The sequence below is a fragment of the Rhagoletis zephyria genome, unplaced genomic scaffold (genome assembly GCF_001687245.7).
Source record: "Rhagoletis zephyria isolate East Lansing unplaced genomic scaffold, Rhagoletis_zephyria_1.1 Rzeph_scaffold_04477, whole genome shotgun sequence".
NCBI classification, from domain to species: domain Eukaryota; kingdom Metazoa; phylum Arthropoda; class Insecta; order Diptera; family Tephritidae; genus Rhagoletis; species Rhagoletis zephyria.
This window is the reverse complement of record NW_016161560.1, coordinates 4,130-23,689: the sequence shown is the minus strand read 5'-3', so window position 1 is coordinate 23,689 and position 19,560 is coordinate 4,130. Positions and strand designations below refer to the sequence as shown.

Here is a 19,560-nt window from a genome sequence, read left to right as displayed (position 1 = left end):
TACGTCGTCTGCTGTGGAATCATACGGGTATCGTTTGCTTTCTTCCCAATCCCGCAGCGTTGAGCGGCGTACTCTTGATCGCGCTCCTTCTGTCTTTGCCTGATCGTTATACATATGTATGCATTAGGGTGGTCCAAAAATACACAGGAAAATCGACGTTTTGATATATTCCCGCTGCCACGATCAGGCAAAGTATAATATTGAATCGTGCCGCATAAAAATAAATATTTTTTGATCCAATTAAATGCATAATAACTTAATTTATTGAAAATGAAAAAATATTTATTTTTAAGCGGCGCGGTTAAATATTGTCCAATTTCAAATTTAAAAAAATACGCGCCTCCTTGTTTTCGATATTTTTAAATTCTACCGGGTGGCTGAAAAAAAATATCCACCACCTTAATGTACATATGTATGTAAGTATGCGTTGTTGGTATGTGTCGAGAGTCAATACATTAATATGCGGTTATTTGTGTACATAGTTGCAATGTGCATTGCATTTTTGTATTCAAAGTACATTAGGGCAAACATCTCCAAAGTCGCCTAAAAAGTTGCACTTCACAAATCGTTTTTCTACCAAATGCCATTCGAAAAGAGATCCTGATTGAGGTTCTGTCAATGCTCAGGACGTTTAAGGGATAATATGCCAGGGGTTTCATATGGTATGATGGATTGTGGAACGAATTTTCGCCATTCTTGGTGGGAATTTGCCTTATCGTCTGTCTGCATTGACGCCAAATTATTTTCTAAAGTGAACTTTTATATATTTATTATGACAGATTGTGCTAGACCAGCGCTTGCATTTTCAAGCAACTGAAGTCAGACGATAACGATAAATGTATGAAATTGAATGAAATGAACATCCGACGGCGTTAAAAAGGAAGGAATTATGCGAGTTATATAAACTGTATTGACAATCTTTGGCGAATTATTCGCATAGCACGGGGACAAGTCCTGTTCTGACGAGAACTTCTACCTTCCGGTAGGCAAAATGTCACCACTAATAATTTTTCTATTCCTAGATTACATTCATATGGCAGTGGGATAAGCCTCTGAAACTAAGTTTCGAGACCCAAGCTTACCAAAATTTATTTCAATATTTTAAAAATAAGACTACATCCCAACAAATTTTGTTAGGAAAAGCGTAAAATATGAAAATTGTTGGGGAAGTTCCCAATTAAATAGTAAAAAAAATTTGGAGAAACCATAAAGCTTCCTCTTCGGATCGTTATTGGAGCCCGAAAACAATACAAAAACACTCAACCTAGCTTATCTTTGGATGATGTAAGGAGTCCTTTTAAACAAATAATGGGTTAAAAATGAGGCCGCGCGGATTCTTCGGGGGTTATCTGAGTGAGCTTTCTGCCACTCCGTAATCCCTCCTTTAAGGAGTTCTTTAGGCAGATTTTTTTTTACATATATAATGAAAGGCCCTTTTTTCCAGCGGATCTGTTCCTTTGGGATTCTTTTCGGGGCCTCCCTAGAAGGATCAGCGCACCGCACAGGGAGTCCTAATTGTGCGCTTTGCGGGCTCTGCTGGTTAGCTGGAAATTTGTATTTTGTCCACGAACAAAATATCTACACAGTTGCAGTGATTGTCTCTCATTCACAATTAAATCAACCCGCCCTAATGAAGGTGCATAAACATCCATCCATGCATATACATGTATGTATCTGTAGTATTTATAAATGTCTATGTGTTTGTACCAATGTTGAATGCACGTCCATCATCGCTTCTGGCTCTGCAGCTACTTAAAATGGGAGAGCTGCTGCTTTCTAGTTTTGGACTAAATGCAGCGACAGTTACACAAGTCAATAAAAGTTAGTTATAAAACGTTTTACTAAATATGGGTAAAAAAAAGTTCGTTATATATATATACAGTATCGGTCAAGACAAAAGCACCGCCTAGCGAGATGGGCTCTGCGAATTCCAGTAGGTCCGATTTTTAGCTGAAAGGTTTCTAGTCGGATGCCGATTGCACAATCTGGACTCAACTGCTCGTCTTCAGATTGTCTCACTTACTGATAAACTTCGTCCTTTATTTATATTACTTTTAGAGTTAAACGGATAAGTCTGGATAGTTTTCGTGACCAGAAAGATGTTTTCCGCTGTCTTCCCCAGCTGTGCTGATTCAGTACATTACCAGCTTTCTATAAATTTTTCAATTTCTCGGAAAAATCATATGACGAGGCTTTAAGTTTCAAAGAGTTGGAATAAGCAAAATTTTGATAAAAATTCGTTATTCTGTTGTGTGGTAATAGCTTCACCAGTGTGTAGCCTTGATTCTGATCAGCGCGGGCGGCACTTTTTTACTTTTTCTCCCAGAATAAAGGAAACGATATCGAACTGAAAGTATCGATAAAGTACTCATTTAAAGTAACCCTGTAAGTTTAAAAAAAAAAGTTCAGGATTGGGTACCCATCAATATCTGGTTAAAAAGACTGGATATTTACCAAATTCAAAACATTAAATCTAAATATTGGTCTAATTTTCTAATAAAGAATGACTTTAATAAGTGTTTGGTTATATGGAGTTAAGTGTGTACACATTTGGGCTCTTTAAAGCCCTAAATATATCCATATTGCTTTACATATAAATTCCAAAGTATAGACATATGGGCGTTTCCATCGGAAAAAACAATATTAAAAAAATGTTCAATGAAAATTTTAATAATGTAACGTCATGTAACGCCAGGTTGTTGTTGTTGTAGCGGCACTACTAAGCCCCGCTTATTTCAGTTTGTCCATCAGTCGTTGTTGTCAAGTTCAACTAACGGTGGTCGGTGTCGTGTGGGGAGTCTCCACATAATGCCAGATACTTCGGCTGATAAAAGAGGGAAAGATTTTTTCATTTTGGATATAATGTACAACGTGTTATTAATCAAATGAATTTTGTAATGTACCTACATTTACAAGTCAGTAGGATACAAGGGGGGTTCTGCTACTCGAATCCAAAATATATCGTTTGAAAACTATCGAGCAAAAAGTATCGGTATCGAACGGCAAAAATGTCGATATCGTATCGTATCGTATCGAACTTCGTGTCCCTACCCAGAATCTGCTATGTTTGCTATGGTTATTGGTTACTGTTATCCTCGAACCGTCGTGGTTTAGCGTCACTGGAGAGATATGTACATGAAGTCATTCCTCGCACTTGTGCCCATTTCAATCCACCGGCGCAGTAGATTGCTATCGATCTCGATATATAAACTAAATTGTCAAAATTTGTATTGTATTACGCATCTCCTGTTTTTTCACTTACTCAAGTTCAAGAAAATCTTATAAATGATAAAATCTTCCATACATCACACGTCTGCATCCGCAGCTGCTCATATTTACTATTATTTTGTCCCTCTGTACTAACAATTTTATTTAGACTGTGCCCATCGTAGCCTGCAGCTGAATGCTTGCACATTTTCAGAGCGTCAAAAAATTACATTTGCTACCAACATAGAATTCTTCGGACGCCAATTGATGATGGGCCTTATTTTTTGTACACGTATGTATGTATGTATGTATGTACATTGTACATTGCTCACGGCTCTTCTCTTCAACGATCATGCTGCTTTTTACCTTCACAATAAGCGTCCAAAGAGAGAATGAAAATTAAATGTTGTTGTTTTTGCTTCTTCGTACGAGTATGCATGAGTACTTATTTATTAGCCCAGGGGGTTCTAGCTTCTTAGGAAATTTGTGTGGCATAAGGTTGGGCTCTCAAGTGTTGGACACGTTTTTATTATTGTTTGTTTAATGTTATGAATTGATATGCTGCCAGTTTGCTTCTTGGCTTGCCGCTTTATCCATAGTTTGCTGCTGTAGCAGCTACCCAGCAGGAAAATCATGAACTAAAAAAATCTGGTATCTATTATGACTTTGACAATTCTGAACCACTCGCAATAAACATAGCCCTTCAGCGAATTTTCGACTGTGGCATCACGCAAAGACTACAACTTACGGATCTGAAGAAGCAGGCTCCAGCGCGCCTGAAGGTGATACGGATTTTTTTTAATTTTTGCGAACTTATCGCAGTGGGTATGCTGTATGCTGAAGTCGCCGGTTCGAATCCAAATGAATTCGATGAAGAAGTCTGATGAGGAAATGCGGTGATCTCCGAAATAGCTGCTGTAACTTCTACCATTTATAAAACTGTTGTTGTTTTTCCAATAATTTTTTTTTAACGGCCTCAAGCTCAATAAAAATTGTTTAATATGATTTAAAAAAAACAAAAAAAAACGGATTCATCAAAAAACCAAACTAACTGAAGCAAAAAAGGATAAAAAAATATATCTGCGCCAGGAGTCGTTACGAGGATTGGTACGCCACCACACTGCCTCGCAACTGGCGAAGAGGTAATGCAAGAAGTAAGCGTACTATTTAGAAACTGTCGTAGCATTTGGCGCCTAAGTTATCGCCTTATTGCTTAGTTTGAAAAGAGTTTAAAATTGCCTAAAATCATGCAGGTATCGATCCTTTTACTTTGAAGTAGTATGGAAATAAAGTATCGATGAAGGTATTCCGTATGAACTAAACCATGCCCATAAAGTCCAAGACGAAGTAATGGAAGGTAGTGGCGGCCGTATGTACATATGTATGTAAAAAAAAACTACGAATTTTGTACACCAAACACATCTTTTTGACGTAATGTTCTAAACGGCGAAAAATTCAGCTGTCGCCCCAACACCACCTTATTAAATCCACTTTCGCCCAGAGCGATTCATATTAGGAATAACAGTGTAGGAAAAAAATCCGGGTTTCGATCCAAATATTTTTTTTTCGATACCAAAATTGCTTGGTATCGATCGAAAAATATCGAGTATGCGCTTGTATTTATTTACTCGTATGTTTCATCCCTACTAGAGACGGTTGAGTTCGGTATTAAGGGATTTCCCTACAGGGTACATAGCCAAGTACATACATTTATAGTACACGCATTATATGCTGTATGTAATTTCTACATATTTAAATAATCATTGGTGTGATTATGAATGTATTGTTTTTTTTTTTTTGAAGCTTGTTGTTTAGTTAGGTGTTATGTGTGTTTATTGTTGGTTTGATGGAACAATTTACATATATATATATTAGTAGGAGCGAATATTATCTTGAGCGGAGGTGCAAGGATATGCTATTCTAAATGTCGGAAGCTATTTGTGGAATTCTCGTGGAGATGTGCGTGCGTAGATAATGGGCTCTGGAAAATTAGCTGTCACAGTTGTCATTGAAATACATATTTGAAGTACAACAAATATTAAGCTATTTTGTCCTATGGGAGGTTTGCGTGTCGAGCTGACTGACAATGCATGAAAGATTATTCAACACAACTAGAATGCTTAAAGTGTTCTTCCTCTTAAGTGCTCTTCCTTTGCAAATTTTTTAAATAAAAAATAAATCTAAAATGGCTTGATTTGAGACCTTGAATTTACCATTCTCAAGCGCCGCCCTTTATTTGTCTAAGAACATGGTGTAGAGCGGTGTCCATCGTTCTTCCCTTCGTGGAAGCGTGCTTATCCTACTTTAGCAACAACGCACGAAAGAAGTCATCTAGACCTGGTGACTTAAAGTTAGAGAAAGAGTTCAACCCACAACCCAGTCTGAATGGTGACACGAGATTTCCAATAATGCTTCCTCTTTCTCTGATGGTTGGTTGCGCCTATGACTATGTAGCAGTAGTTCAAACGATTCCTCGTCATTTTGAGTAAATTCTTTTGAATGGATTCCTTGGTCGAGACCAATACTGAAATTCTGCGACGAGCTTCTTTTAATAAGCTTTTTTTATCTACATATGGCTTTAATTTAGTTCTTTAGAAGACCTGTAAACTCGTTCCAAGACACGGCGGAGTCCGCAAATTCCGCTGATTTAAATATTCCCTTCATCCATGTCGCGTACAGAGCTTAACCAAGGATGCTTTGTTCTTCATTTGGCCTTTCCCTACCAGTGTTTTAGACAAATCTTTTACACCCATAGCCCCCTTGATCGAAATCTTCAAAAAGCTCCAAGTTCGTTAGTCTCGGGCTACTAAAAGAAGTATCCTTTCCGATAAGGCAAAGTCGATTTAAGCATAACGAACGTACGGCTGATTTGTAGACACCCCTAATACACTAATCTCTGCAATTAAATTGCAACACCGTACAACAAAAACAAAAAAATATAAACGCACGAAACAATATACTCACGAAATTAGGGGCCAAATATACTTTTTGTTTCACCAGGACGAATTTGTATTGAAAATACCCTTTTAATAATTTTTTTTTTTAGTTTTTAAATATAGTTTTAATATTAAAAAAATCAAATTTTTAATATTTTTTTTTACTTTCAATACCTATTCGTGCCTATGCACCAAAAAATTGTATAATTGTGAATTCTACACAATATTATCTCCTTCACTTGATATTCATATTGTTATTCTAAATTGCACTGAATTGTTTAAATAAGTTTTGGAACTAATCATATCTTTGCGATTTCAAATTCCTATAACAACCTGATGGCAGAGAGAAAAACTGAAAACGCAGTTTTATGCTAGATATTAGTGAGTAGATTATCCTCATTTTCGAGCTTAACTCCCTATTCTGTAATTATAAAAAGAGATTAGTCATACAAAATTCGTCTCTCGTTAATCGGTAATTATGAAATAATCTCAGATTTAACCGATAACTTTTCGTTGTCCAACTTAGTTTTATCGATTATTTTTGCGAAGAAGAGGAGAAGTGTCAAATGTAAAAGTAAACAAAAAGGGACGCTAGGAAGGAAAAAAGGTTTGTAAAGGTATTTTTAATAAAATATTAAGTTAAAATATATTCAAATTGCTTAATCAAGCAGAAAAAAGGGATCACGGTGGCACAGAGTAGAAACATAACTTTTCCATGATATGTGAGAATAACAAGCACAACTAATTTGAGGGCTAATAGGGCATTCTTGAAAAGCTTTTTGAGACAGGGTGTTGTCGAACTGGCTGCCGAGATAGGGCGATCTTCTAGTCAGTCGATATGCTTTTTGTATTTTATTTTATTTCACATTGATATTTTCAGTTAATTAAATTTTTATTTTATTCCGTATTTAATTTTATCAGAAGGGTCCACAACCATTGTTATAAAGTAAAAAAAAAATTAAGTAATTAAGTAAAAAATTAAGTATTTTTTTTTCATACAAAAACTTGAGGGCGTTTTTGTTGTTAAATTGATGAATATAATTGAAGAAACCAAAGATTCGAACTCGCTTAATCCAATGTGGTGCCGTTTGCCTTGGTAAAATTTTGTTCTGATCAACTGCGTAATTAATCCGTATTGACGTTGCCGTCTGTCTATGCTATAAGATAAAATACACAAATAACTACTCTGACTTCATTGCCAAAATCACCTTCACTTTGTCTCTACCTGATATTGAGACAACACAAGTAGTACATAATTTGTTAAGGCAAATTTTTGCGCCAAGCAAATCCTTAACTACGGTCAAGTTAAGTAAAGAGTGACTGTTTAAAATTAAAACTGACCTTCGTCAGACTGCAGTTAAATATTAACTTGGTAAAGCCCACAATTGCAGTGTCGAAAACAGTCAAATGGTAACGATTGCCTGCATGCAGTCAACGAATGTACATACATATGTAAGTACATGAACATGATTTGCGCGGGCTTTGGCGACTAGAGATGAGTAAGTACACATCACCCTGCAGGAATTGCATCTAACTATAAGCTAACTTTGAGTTGGCTAGAAAGGTGCTAAAAGTCACTATTATCTGTATATTTTCTTTGACGAAAGCTAACTACATATATTTCTTTGGCGATGGCCGCGAAATAGTCAAGGGTGGTTACCTCTGCATTTGATGTAACTAACTACTTTTGGACATAAAATATCAATAGGAAAAAAATTTATATATTTTTTTATTTACTTTGTTTATTTTATTATGTTTCATATTTGTTTACATATTCTGCTGCAGGTGGTCACATATTGGAACTCCGTAAGAAATAACTTCAAAAGGATGTTATGAAATTTCGAATTTCCTTTTATTCGTCCCCAATTCGAAAAAGTATTTGCGAAGTGCAGGATATTTAAATAGAAATGCGTTTAAAGAAAACAATCTCCTCAGTACTCCTGCATTACTTGTCAACTAGTTTCAAGTTGGCTTTTTGTAGCTAACTACAAGTTACATATTTTATAGAAATCCCGCAAAAAAGCTAACTACAAGTGGATTATTTTTTATCAACTGATAATTTTTTCTTGCAGGACAATGTAATGTTCATATGTTGTATGTATGCATTTATGCATTTATTTGGATGCAACAGAAAGGTATGCCAATAATAAGGAAGACGACAGTTAGGCGGATTATATAAACGCGAAAACCAATATATTGAATTTTACTAACTTTCGGGTCACTTAAACAACTGCACTTCAACAATGGCAAATCCCCTTATATTACATACTTATGTACATACATATATATGTACATTTATGTATGCTACATACAATGACGATACGCTTATTTGCTGCTGTTGCGATGGTCATTAACATTCGCATTGAGACGCCGCACAGTGTAACGAATGCGGACAAAATTTTATATATGAAGTTGACAAATTCGGAAAAATTTGAGTGCCAATCGACAGCAAATACCTACTTAAGCATAAATAGAATCGAAATATTTTCCCAAAATTTTGATGCATACCTACTTTTTTTCGTTTTTCAAAGTTGAGAGTTTAAAAAATAAAATATTCACTAAGTAATAACACCTTTGGTGTAGTGGTAAGCCGTGCTTTCACTCCGCAGGACGTGGATTCAAGCCCTGGTCAAAGCAACATCGCAAAAAATTTTGAAACAAATTTTTTTCTTAATAGGGGTCGCCCCTCGGCAGGCAATGGCATAACTCCGACTGTGTTTCTGCCATGAAAAACAGCTTCTAATAAAAATTCAATCGCCGTTCGGAGTCAGCGTAAAACTGCAGGTCCCTCTTCTTTGTGTGACAACATCAAGGCGCACGCCACAAATCGGAGGAGAAGCTCGGTCAAACACTAACAGATGTGTAAGCGCCAATCTATTATTATTATTATTATTATTTCAACTTGCATAATATTATATCTTATATATTTTTGAATATAGCAGGTGAGCGTGGCATCGGAACAACTTTAAAAATGTCCATGTATGTTAAAGATATAATCAATTCTTGCACATATAATAATTTTTTTTTCAATCGGACTAAATTTGGTATATAAAACCGAAGTTTTTAGTTTCCAGTTCTAGGAGAGATAGGCGAGTCCTTCATCCGATTTTACTCAAGTTTAAAAAGTTTCTTAACATATGCCTGCAAATCCTTTGTGCAAAATTTCATTCAACTGCGACAAATTCATCTACTTTTGGCCACTCACTATATGGGAACGTTACACTGTGCGCCGCGCCGACGCTTTGGGTGCTTGTCTACTCATTGAAGATAAGCCGCCGCGGCAAGTGATTACCGCAAACGCGGCAAAATAAAACGTCCACTCAAAGTTTTTTTGGGCATCTGTCACTAAATGCCAAAATACTTATATTCCTTGTGACGCGAAACTTTCCCTGCAGAGAAAACTTGACCCTAAGTAAGACAAATTTAAAACAATTATCTACATGCATGTGAATCGGAGGTCATTGTTGAAAGCTTCTACATATTTTTTTTCACTGTAGCAGGGATTACACAAGTTGGTCATTTACAGTAGGAGTATTCAGGCGTTAATGCGAAATGCATTGCACCAGTGCGAAATGCGAAATCGCGAAATTTTGTCAACAGCTGCACATCGGAAAATCTCACATCAGTCATCGCATTTCAATCTGTACCTACCATAATCAAATGCAATGACTGATGCGAGATTTTCGGCTGTTTATTGTTGATAAAATTATGCATTTTCACATTTCGCACCGTTGCAATTGCATTTCGCATTAACGCGTGAATACCCCTAGTTATAGTTACAGAGTGGAGCTGTTTGCTTAATTGGAAGACGAGAAAAAATAGTCGTACGTTACAGGTGCTCATAAAATTTTGATGTGCAAACATCTTCGTACGGCTTGGCAAAGTATTTACGCGTTTCATACTATTCCTTTATGCGGAACAAATACCTGACTTTTTCATAACCACTTCGGGAATAGTTCAGCACTATTTCAGGATAATTTCGTGACAAGTTTCGAACTATCCCGAAATGATCCCGAACTTGGCCCAAAATTGTTCTCAAGTGGTTCTGAAAAAGTCGTAAGCTTGTTCCGGTGAGCTTGCAACGATCCCGAAATGGTCCCTTGCTAGTCCCAAAAAATTTTCCGAACTAGTCCCGAAATGTTTCTGAAATAGTCCCAAAATGATCCGGAAATAGTCCTGAACCAGCCATAAATCGTCCCGAAATAAGAATAAGTCTTGAAATGGTACCGATACAGGCCCTTATTAGTCCAAAATTATTCCGAACTAGTTCAAAAATGGTCCTAAAATAGTCCCAAAATAGTCCTAAAATAGCCCTGAACTAGCCCAAAAATGTTTATTTGTACACAAAAGAAGTAGTTACAGATTTTCCGCAGGGTTACACAAGAAGCAGTTACAAACTTTCTGCCATGCAGAGAGCTCAAATCTGAATCTCATCGTCTGCGATTGAGACGAGACTCTCTGGAGGGGGCCATGGACATTCTCTTATGAATATCGTTTGTAGATTAGATTGTCGGCACCTCGCGTCGTCGGGTCAAGTGGTATGGTTAAGTGTGTCTTGATCCCATCTGTAATCTTGTGGGTGCGCCTTCTGTTGTGCTGGTAGTAGGTTCTGCCGTGTCGAATTCCCTGCAGGGTATTCGCAATGTTTTCTTCCTACGTTTCTTGTGCGGATATGACTGTTTATCGATTATTGTAACCGCAGTTTGTGGAATTGTCTGTATTTAATTAGCAAATATGCGTTTAGGTGTTGGTTTTTTATTTTGGGTTTTTTTCTTTATCTTTTTAAGCTTCTTTTGGATCTTTCGAGCGCTTCCGATTATAGTCAATTTTTTTTTTTTTTTTTGAATGGGAAAACACTTGACTGTATCTTGCCGGCACGGAACTATTCGTCATGCGTCACGTCGTCAAGTGGCTACAATAACTTTTAGCTTTACGCAAAGGATACGCGTGCACGCATAACCAATCAGTTGCATTCATATTCATGCACTTAGATGCATATTCACATACAAAGATAGATAAATATTTATGTTTTCATACATGTCCTAACCGGACACATAAATTATGAGTATTATTATCAGTATTAATATTTACATCGTATAAGTTTATGTGTAGACATTTTCAACTCAATTTCAATATCAAGTTTATGTCCGTGTAATTATTCGAAGGTTTATGAGTTTTTAATGTCCATAGCCAAGCAATTTTTATGTACGTAGTATATACGTGGGGCGACGGATAAGTATGTGTATGAATATGTGTGTGTCAAACAAATGACCAAGAGTTGATTTTTTTTAATATTTGCAATGTTTTTCGAGCTAATTTTTTTGTTTGCTATATTTCTATAAAAATACCGTCCAAGCTTTAACCAAAACCATATAAATCACAGTTTCAAACTTTATGTAAAATTTCATAAAATTGTTAAAAAACTTTCCACTTTTTAATCTGAATCTTTAGAATATTTTTGGGGTTTCCATATAAGCATGAACTTCTTATAAAATAAAATTCGGGAGACCGTTAGCAACAAACTTTTTCAAAAAAAAACCCACGCCAGTTTTTGTAAATTGCTCTTGTTATATAAAAAGAAACACAAAAACAGTCTCGAAAAAAAAAATTCCCGCGGTTTTTAGCCGCTTGAAACTTGCACTTCTTTAGACTAAATTTGTATGGGCTATAAAAGTGCGTACCCGAAAATGTTCTAAACATTTAGATTAAAAATTTGATAAATTTTCCTAAAATTTTCATAAAGTTTAAAACTATGATTTAAATGGTTTTAATTAAGCCATACATATATATTTATAAAGGAATTTTTATAGAAAAATAACACAAAAAAATTAGCTCGAAAAATATATGAATATTTAAGAAAATCAAGACCTGGTCATTTGGTTGAGTCACAGTATGTACATTCGACCTACCATTGAAAATGAAATTGCACTTTTCCATTTCAACCGATTCAGCTCTGCCAAGGCATATTTAACAGATGGAGTAGTAAAGCAGCTGATTTGATTCTTGGTCTCTAAAATGTCAAAATATTGTTTTCGAATTTTAAAAAATTCTAAATAAGCAACATGTATTTTCAAGTGAAATTTTTTTCATAAAAAGAGGCGAGCATTAGCTGCTCAGAAGGAAAAAGACTGGTTATTAAGCCTTGAGGAGAATAGATCAATGTCTCTGGAAGCAAAAATAAAATTACCAAAAAAGTCGCACCACTTTTTTTATTTTATTTTTTTTGTTTAATTTTTGGTTATGTTTCACATGGCCCACTGTGATAACTAAAAAAAAGCTGAATATTTTTCGACATTTTATAGACCAGAAGCTACCATAAAACAGACGCAATTGTTTTTTGTCCTAATGCTACAGCCTGTTTCATGTGCCTTGAGTTGTACGAATTTAGGAGCACGTAAAACTTGATTTTGAAAATTGCACCGACAATTTTTTATGATTTCGAAAATGAGGGCACTGAAAAAGTATTCTTCAGATTTCTTTTCAAAATGCCGCCGTCTAAAAATATTCGACTCTTTGATTCCTTAAGAGTCGATCCCATAACTTCCAGGGCATCGTTCGCAAGCCGACCGTTGTGAACAGATGCTTTGTCTTGCAGACCCATTCAATTAGCCATTCATTTTAGTCCCCTTCCTAGTTATCCCAGAAAATTTTAGGCATAATCTACGACACCGACTTTCCTGCTTTGAATTTCTTCTTCTTTTTATGCACTGCATCGATGCTTGCTTGGACTGCAGCTCATACTGACAAATTCAGGTTTCCCTGACACAACTCTAAAAAATTTTTATAAGTCTAAAATAGTCGCTGCTTGTCGGGCGTTATGAGCGTTCGCGGTATCCATTCCACATAATTTTTTTCCATTGGAAATATTATAAACCGCACAAAGAAAAGGTTATTTTTACAAGCAATGAGTAACTTAATTAGTGTTGTCAGTAAGTAAATGATGAGTATGGTTAAGTACCTTAGACACCAATTTATCAGGCGTCCCTCGTACATAGTACATAAGTGTAGGTACTGCAAGTAAAATGGGGCCACATGTACACATTTATGTATAAACTTACGCACATAAACATATATGTATATTAGTAAATGAATTTATGCGTGTCACAGAGCTCTTTTGAAATGCCGCAGACTATCTATGTAAGTATGTTTCTTATAATTTTATGCATCGTACGATTTTTAATACTTATTTGGTTATCATTGGAAGAGAATATAAAATCTTGACACAAATGTATGTATTTGTACAGAGAATCTGTCTATTATATTTGAAAATTATTTATTTATTTCCTATGACTCCTATTTATATTACCCTCTGAGTTTTTACAATATCAACCGAAACTATGGTGGTACACGATTAAGCGCAAATGTTTAACCACAGCGTCTGATGTTATCAAAAGCGTTTATTCAAAAGATTTCTATTTTTGAACCTTAGAAAAATAGGGTAGATTGGTTGCTTAGGAATCGAATACCACTTATGGATGAGAATAAATAAATATAAGAACTCAGGAGTTATCGCCGGGTAAGGAGAGAAACTATAAGGTCTTCATTGGCTACATTTGTTCTGAAGCTGGGAAGATGCGCGTCTGGTCAGCTCAACGAGCATTGAACGAAAATCTAGCAATGTAAGTTCACTTCTCACTACGGCTATATCTGAGGGATATTCTCGTAGTCTGCAAAGTTTCCCCATAGGAAAACCGGTTTTTACCGTGCACTCCGTGCAATTCGTGCACCGTGCAAGGGCTTTGCAAGACTCCGAGAATACATACCCCTACTAAATAATTTTTTCTGCAATTTGAAATTTTTATTAAAAACAAAAAACTATTTAAAATAAAACTTGTCAATATGTCGAACTCTTATAGTTATGATAAGCAAAATGTTTTACCCGCACTTGAGGAAATTTAGATATATTTTCACATTCTTATACTACCATCGATCATAATATACCCTGCAAAAAATTGTGCGACTAATCTCTAAAGAGAGTATTCCGAGATTACTCTCAATCGGGTACAATTGGGCATTAATTAGTCCCAACTAGTCTCATACGGGTACAAATGGAGGTCAATTAGTCACGACTCATTCCTTATGGGTATAATTGGAGATCAATTAGTCCCCAACTCATCTCTAACGGGTACTATTAACGATTTAATGATATGTACGCACTTAGTGAATGCGGCGTTGGCACACAGAGTGAGTATTCGCCTAACAAAACTGAGCACCCCGGTTCGAATCTCAGCTGGCGCAAATTTTTATTTTTATTTTTTAAAAGTGACTAGTCGCTTTTTATACCCGTTCGGGTATAAAGGTGAACAATTAGTCTCTTCAGAGGACATGCTCGAACAAAAGCGATCAGTTCATTCCATATAAAGAGATCAAAAGTGGTATTAGTCGCATGCTCCCTTGCGATTACTCCCAGAGTCATCCCGGATTAGTCTCATTTTTTGCAGGGTAGTGATTACGAGTACACACATTCATCATGCTTTTTTAAATAGTTACATATATATATGTGTATGTATTGTAGGTATGAACATACCTACTAGGGTTGTTAATTTTACAGCTATTTACGATTCCGCGATTTTCGCGGTGTCGTTATCACAACCCCGGGATTTCGGGATTTAGATATTCAATACAACTTAAATCGTGAAATTGCTGCTATATTGTTTGAGAAGCTCTCCTACCATAAAATAAATAATAAATAAATGGGTTTGAAACCTATTATTTTTTCTCTGTGACGTCAGTATTTATTTTAAAGGACTTTGTAATTTCAAAGATACGATTAATTCCAAAAACTATTTTAAATAATTCAATGCAATGTAGAATAAAAATATGGGTACCAAATGCAAAAGGAAATTTCTTTAGAAATTAAAAAATTTAAATTTTTTGCACTCACTAGGACGAATAGGTAATTTTTTAAGCTTATAAAGTTAGAAGGGGAAATTCGAGGATGTTATCGAATTTATATAAGTCCTTAGCATACAATTTTTTCAAAAACAAATTTTGCGAAATTTCAAGGATAAAAATTTTAAAAGGACATTTTCAATACTTGCCAGTCCTTATGCACCAAAAACTTTAATCTGTTTAAATTCTATTATTAATTATTAAGTAAAAAATAAAAAATTTAGCCAATACTGGTCAAGAAAAGGAGTTTCTATTATTGCCATCAATGCCTTAAAAAGGCCGGGATCCCGGGATTAACATTGCTAATATCTGCGTGCTTTCATTAACATACTTCTCATGTTTGCTCATTAATGGCACGTACTTGTCTTTTGTTTAACGTTTAATTTATTCGTTTAAGGAATAACACATTTGAAGGTAAGGCAACCTACTACATCTTTTTTTCTTCTTTTTAATTTTATGACGCTTCAATATTTTATACATGCATTGCTACATTTGAGAATCTGCATATTCGTCAAAATAATGAACAATATGCCAATGGGTTGTACGTTATTCATTATATATGTATGAATAAGAATCTATATATATGCATACATACATACCCTTGGGGTGAGTTGGCTAAGTTACGGACTTTTTACCAGTTTTGGCTATTTTTTTTTTGCTTATTTAATGTTTATTTTTTTTTTTTTTTAAAGTCTAGCATATTATGTAATACAAAAATTATAAAAAATAAAACAACTATACCAATTTTACCCGAGCATTTCAAACATTTTATTCAGAATTTTTAGAAAAATTTTAGGTATACATACATATGTACAGTTTTATAGCCCATTAAATTGTAACAAGTAAATAAAATGCAAGTTTCAAACGCTAGAAAATCGCGTTGATTTTTAATAATTTGTGTAGGCACCGGTGTTGTGCATTTTTGCAGGAAATCGGTGAAGTTTGTTGAATTTTTGGTAATTTTTGTACAAAGTTTGAAATATGGATTTATACAATGCTGGTTATATGACTTTTATAAAGCAATAATAATAAACATTAAATAAGCAAGAGAAAAATACCCAAAACTCGTCAAAATGTCACTTTACTTAAACAGCTGACTACAAGTGTACATACATATGTGCTATTGGAGTCAACTTGTCAAATTAGGGTAAATTAAAATGGCGTCCAACACCTCTCAAAATTCAAGCTTAACGGTCTACATACAAGGAAGTCTAAGTTCGGAACAATAAATGCCCGACGCCGAACAATAAATGCCCGGTGGCATTTTCAGTTTAAATGAAACCATTTTCAATTTAAGTGAAACCTTTTTAAAATTAAATGAAACCTTTTTCAGGTTAAGCGAAGCCATTTTCAAATGAAATGTAAATTTTCTCAGATTCAATGAAACTTTATTCAAATTAAATGAAACTTTTTTCAAATAAAATGAAACATTCTCAAAAGGAATGAGTTCATTTAATTTGAAAAAAGTTTCATTTAAACTGAAAATACTATAGTCATAAGAGGGTGGTACCACGCCCATTTTCCTAAACTCCACAATAATTTTAGTTCTGAAGGATTTCAATTTCGAGATTACCGTGTCTTCGAAACGCCTCTTAGCCTTTTCTCTTCCTGCAAACATTCTTTCAATAGATGAGTAGGTGGTTGGTGCACCTTTGACCTTCTATGGTTCATTCTAGGACAGATTGGCCTCTAAGAAATTTGCAATTGAAAGATTCGACTGACCTAGCTTGGATCGGGGAGGCTCGAAGGAGCTCCTTGTGCTTGCAAAACCAAAACTCTCACTGTCGATTCGATTGATTTTCACGTAGTAAGGCTTCGGTTATACATCTGTTAAATGTTCAAACTTACATTTCAGAATTTGTTATCCGATTGTGACATGCAGTTTTAACTGTACCAGTATCTTTCAAATTAAACACTATGCAAACTCGTTAAGGAATGTTAAAAGATAAAATAATGCCTCTTCGTAGTTGTCCAGTTTCGAGGGCGGACATAAAAATACCTACCATTAAGTATTTACGTGAAATAGCTGAACTGTAAACAAAAGACAACTAAATAGTGCAAAATAAATAAAACAAAAACAACAAATATAAAAGGAATCACGGCAATTTTCCCCAATTGTGGCAATTAATTCACGCAAATAAACAGAAATTTAGCAAAGTTTAGCCCTCGCACGTCTGCGATAATCGCACAATTAGACCATTGCTATGCATATTGCATGTACATACATAGTATGTGCATATGTATGTGTGTATATAGGTTAGTATGTACAAACGTACTTATATCGGTACATTAATTGAGCCACACACTACACATATCAAAAGTAGAAAAAAACCAAACCAAATGCCATAATTATGACACATAACGCGACAATTATTGCATGAAATGTTGTAAATAATCCACTGAGGCACATATGTACATATGTGGGTATGAAGACATACATACATAGATATGTACTTGCTAATGTAGCTGAATATTTATTCATGAGCGCTTGTAGTTTATCGATTGCATCCGAATGCGTGCAAACACGGTAACAAGTTGAGCGGTCGGTTTAGTAGTGAGTCGAGTCGCAATTGTCTGACAAACAGAGATCATAAGAGATGACACAATCATAATTGCTTTTAACTTTAAAATTTTTAATATTTTCTGCATATAAATATTCCTACTGCCAGTATGTACATTAGACCGAATCGGGCACGGAGTAGAAATTGAAGGCAAAATTGCAATGGCCCGTTCGATTAAAAATATCTTTAACGCATTTGGCTCTAAGAGACCCAACGAAGAGTTGGAGGAGGAATTTTCTCAACTACATTGCAATAAAACGGTGTTAGGCATCCAGGAAGCAACACGGAGCCTCGCTCAAAAATCTCTCCCTGATCTAATCTAACAGCTGGACAGCCCGGGAAGCTTTAGACTCGCACATAGACAATGAAAATCCATACTAAATGCCGTAGATCTCTGAATAAGATGGCCCTGCAATAGAAAATTCAACTCTTATTGAGGGCCGATGAATTGCCAAAGAAAGGTCCTAGGAACCCACATTCTTGCAGAAAAGTACACTTTTGGTATACCAACAGCCTCTAAACACTGTGCAAGAGTAACCGCTAGAGTAATAGGATAAGCGAATCGGTACTCTCAAGTTCAACAAAAAAGAAATGCTCCTCCTTGGCTCGGCTTGGCGAGCCATTATTTCAGGGCCTTGCGGAGGTCTCAAAGGTGGAGATAAGTCAGTGTTTAACAAAGTTCTTATGTAGCCTCAACAAAGTGGAAGATGTGTGGAATACCGGAGAGATTCTCAGTGCTGCTTGAAGAATGCTACCCTAGTTGTGTAGACCGTACGGTCGCCAAAGTTGGGCAGCTTTAGAGAAAATTTTGAGATAATTACATCACATTCTCATGTCCAAGTATATGCTCAGGCTGAACGGAAATGAAGGTACTCCCACTCCCTGTCTTCCGGTGAGATCGTCCGGCCAACTCATCCTAAACGTACTTTCCTGCTACATCACTATAGTTCGGTACCGATATTCATACATAAGTCTGAATAGAAGAAAAAATTACACATAACTCAGTTCAACGCGAGTGAGCTCAATTCCCAGATTGATACTTGCATATCAAAGTAGATGTTAACCGCTCTTGTAGACGTCGCGCAATTGAGCAGCCTATCGACTGCTTCCGCAATGGCAGCGATCAGCCAAAAATACCCCTCCGCCGACCCTCCCGTCAACTTTTGGCCGTTCCATGAAGCAGTTCAAACATTTCCTCTACTCCTTTTCGGATCCTTTCGTCTAGTCATCTCTAGAGCGAATGTGAATAGAGAAAGGCCAGTCCAGCCACGTTGCGATGATAGTAGAGTGCCCAAATCCTAAATCACTTAAGCACCCAGTGCTTTTAAGTCTCACCACAGCTAATGCTGAAACTGCTTTATCAACGATGTCGATAGGCGCTATGCGCAAGTGGCCCCAAGTGCATTTTAATTTCGAATTTGGTTGGCGCATTGTGCGCGCTCCAGTTTTCTGACTAGCGTAATCTTTTCTAGCGCATTCTGCCCGACGAGTATTCCATTGAACCATGGTTTTACTCAGACCAGTGATGCCAGACATTCTCTGTTAAAAATCCGATGAAAATCGGGAAAAAAATCCCTTAATTACGCACATCTTAAAAATTTATCCCACAAAATTCCCAAAGTATTCAAAATATGTATGTACATATTTCAGTAGTTAAGAAGTAACATTCATAAAAATTAATAATAATAGATTGGCACTTACACATATGTTAGTGAAATGAAATTTCATGTGCGGCGTTGGCACATAGGGAAAGTATGTGCTTTACAAACCTGGGCAACCTGGTTCGAAAAGCAGCTGGCGCAAATTTTTATTTTTATTTTTTAAAAGTGACTAGTCGCTTTTTACACCCATTCGGGTATAAAGGGGAACAATTAGTCTCTTCATACGACATGCTCGAACAGAAGCGAAGTCACATGTTCCTTTGTGATTGCTCCCGGAGTCGTCCCGGATTAGTCGCATTTTTT

At 35.8% G+C, this 19,560-nt stretch overlaps 1 long non-coding RNA gene across 1 annotated transcript; it reads right to left on the bottom strand.

Annotated features, from left to right (window-relative positions):
* Positions 1-2,963: 2,963 nt before the first annotated feature.
* On the bottom strand, positions 2,964-12,413 carry LOC108370784 (uncharacterized). Its single transcript, XR_001848674.1, has 3 exons — positions 12,402-12,413; positions 7,352-7,356; positions 2,964-3,047 (listed from the first exon to the last, which is right to left on the bottom strand). It is a non-coding gene; the product is annotated as an uncharacterized LOC108370784 (long non-coding RNA).
* Between the last annotated feature and the right edge of the window lie 7,147 nt (positions 12,414-19,560).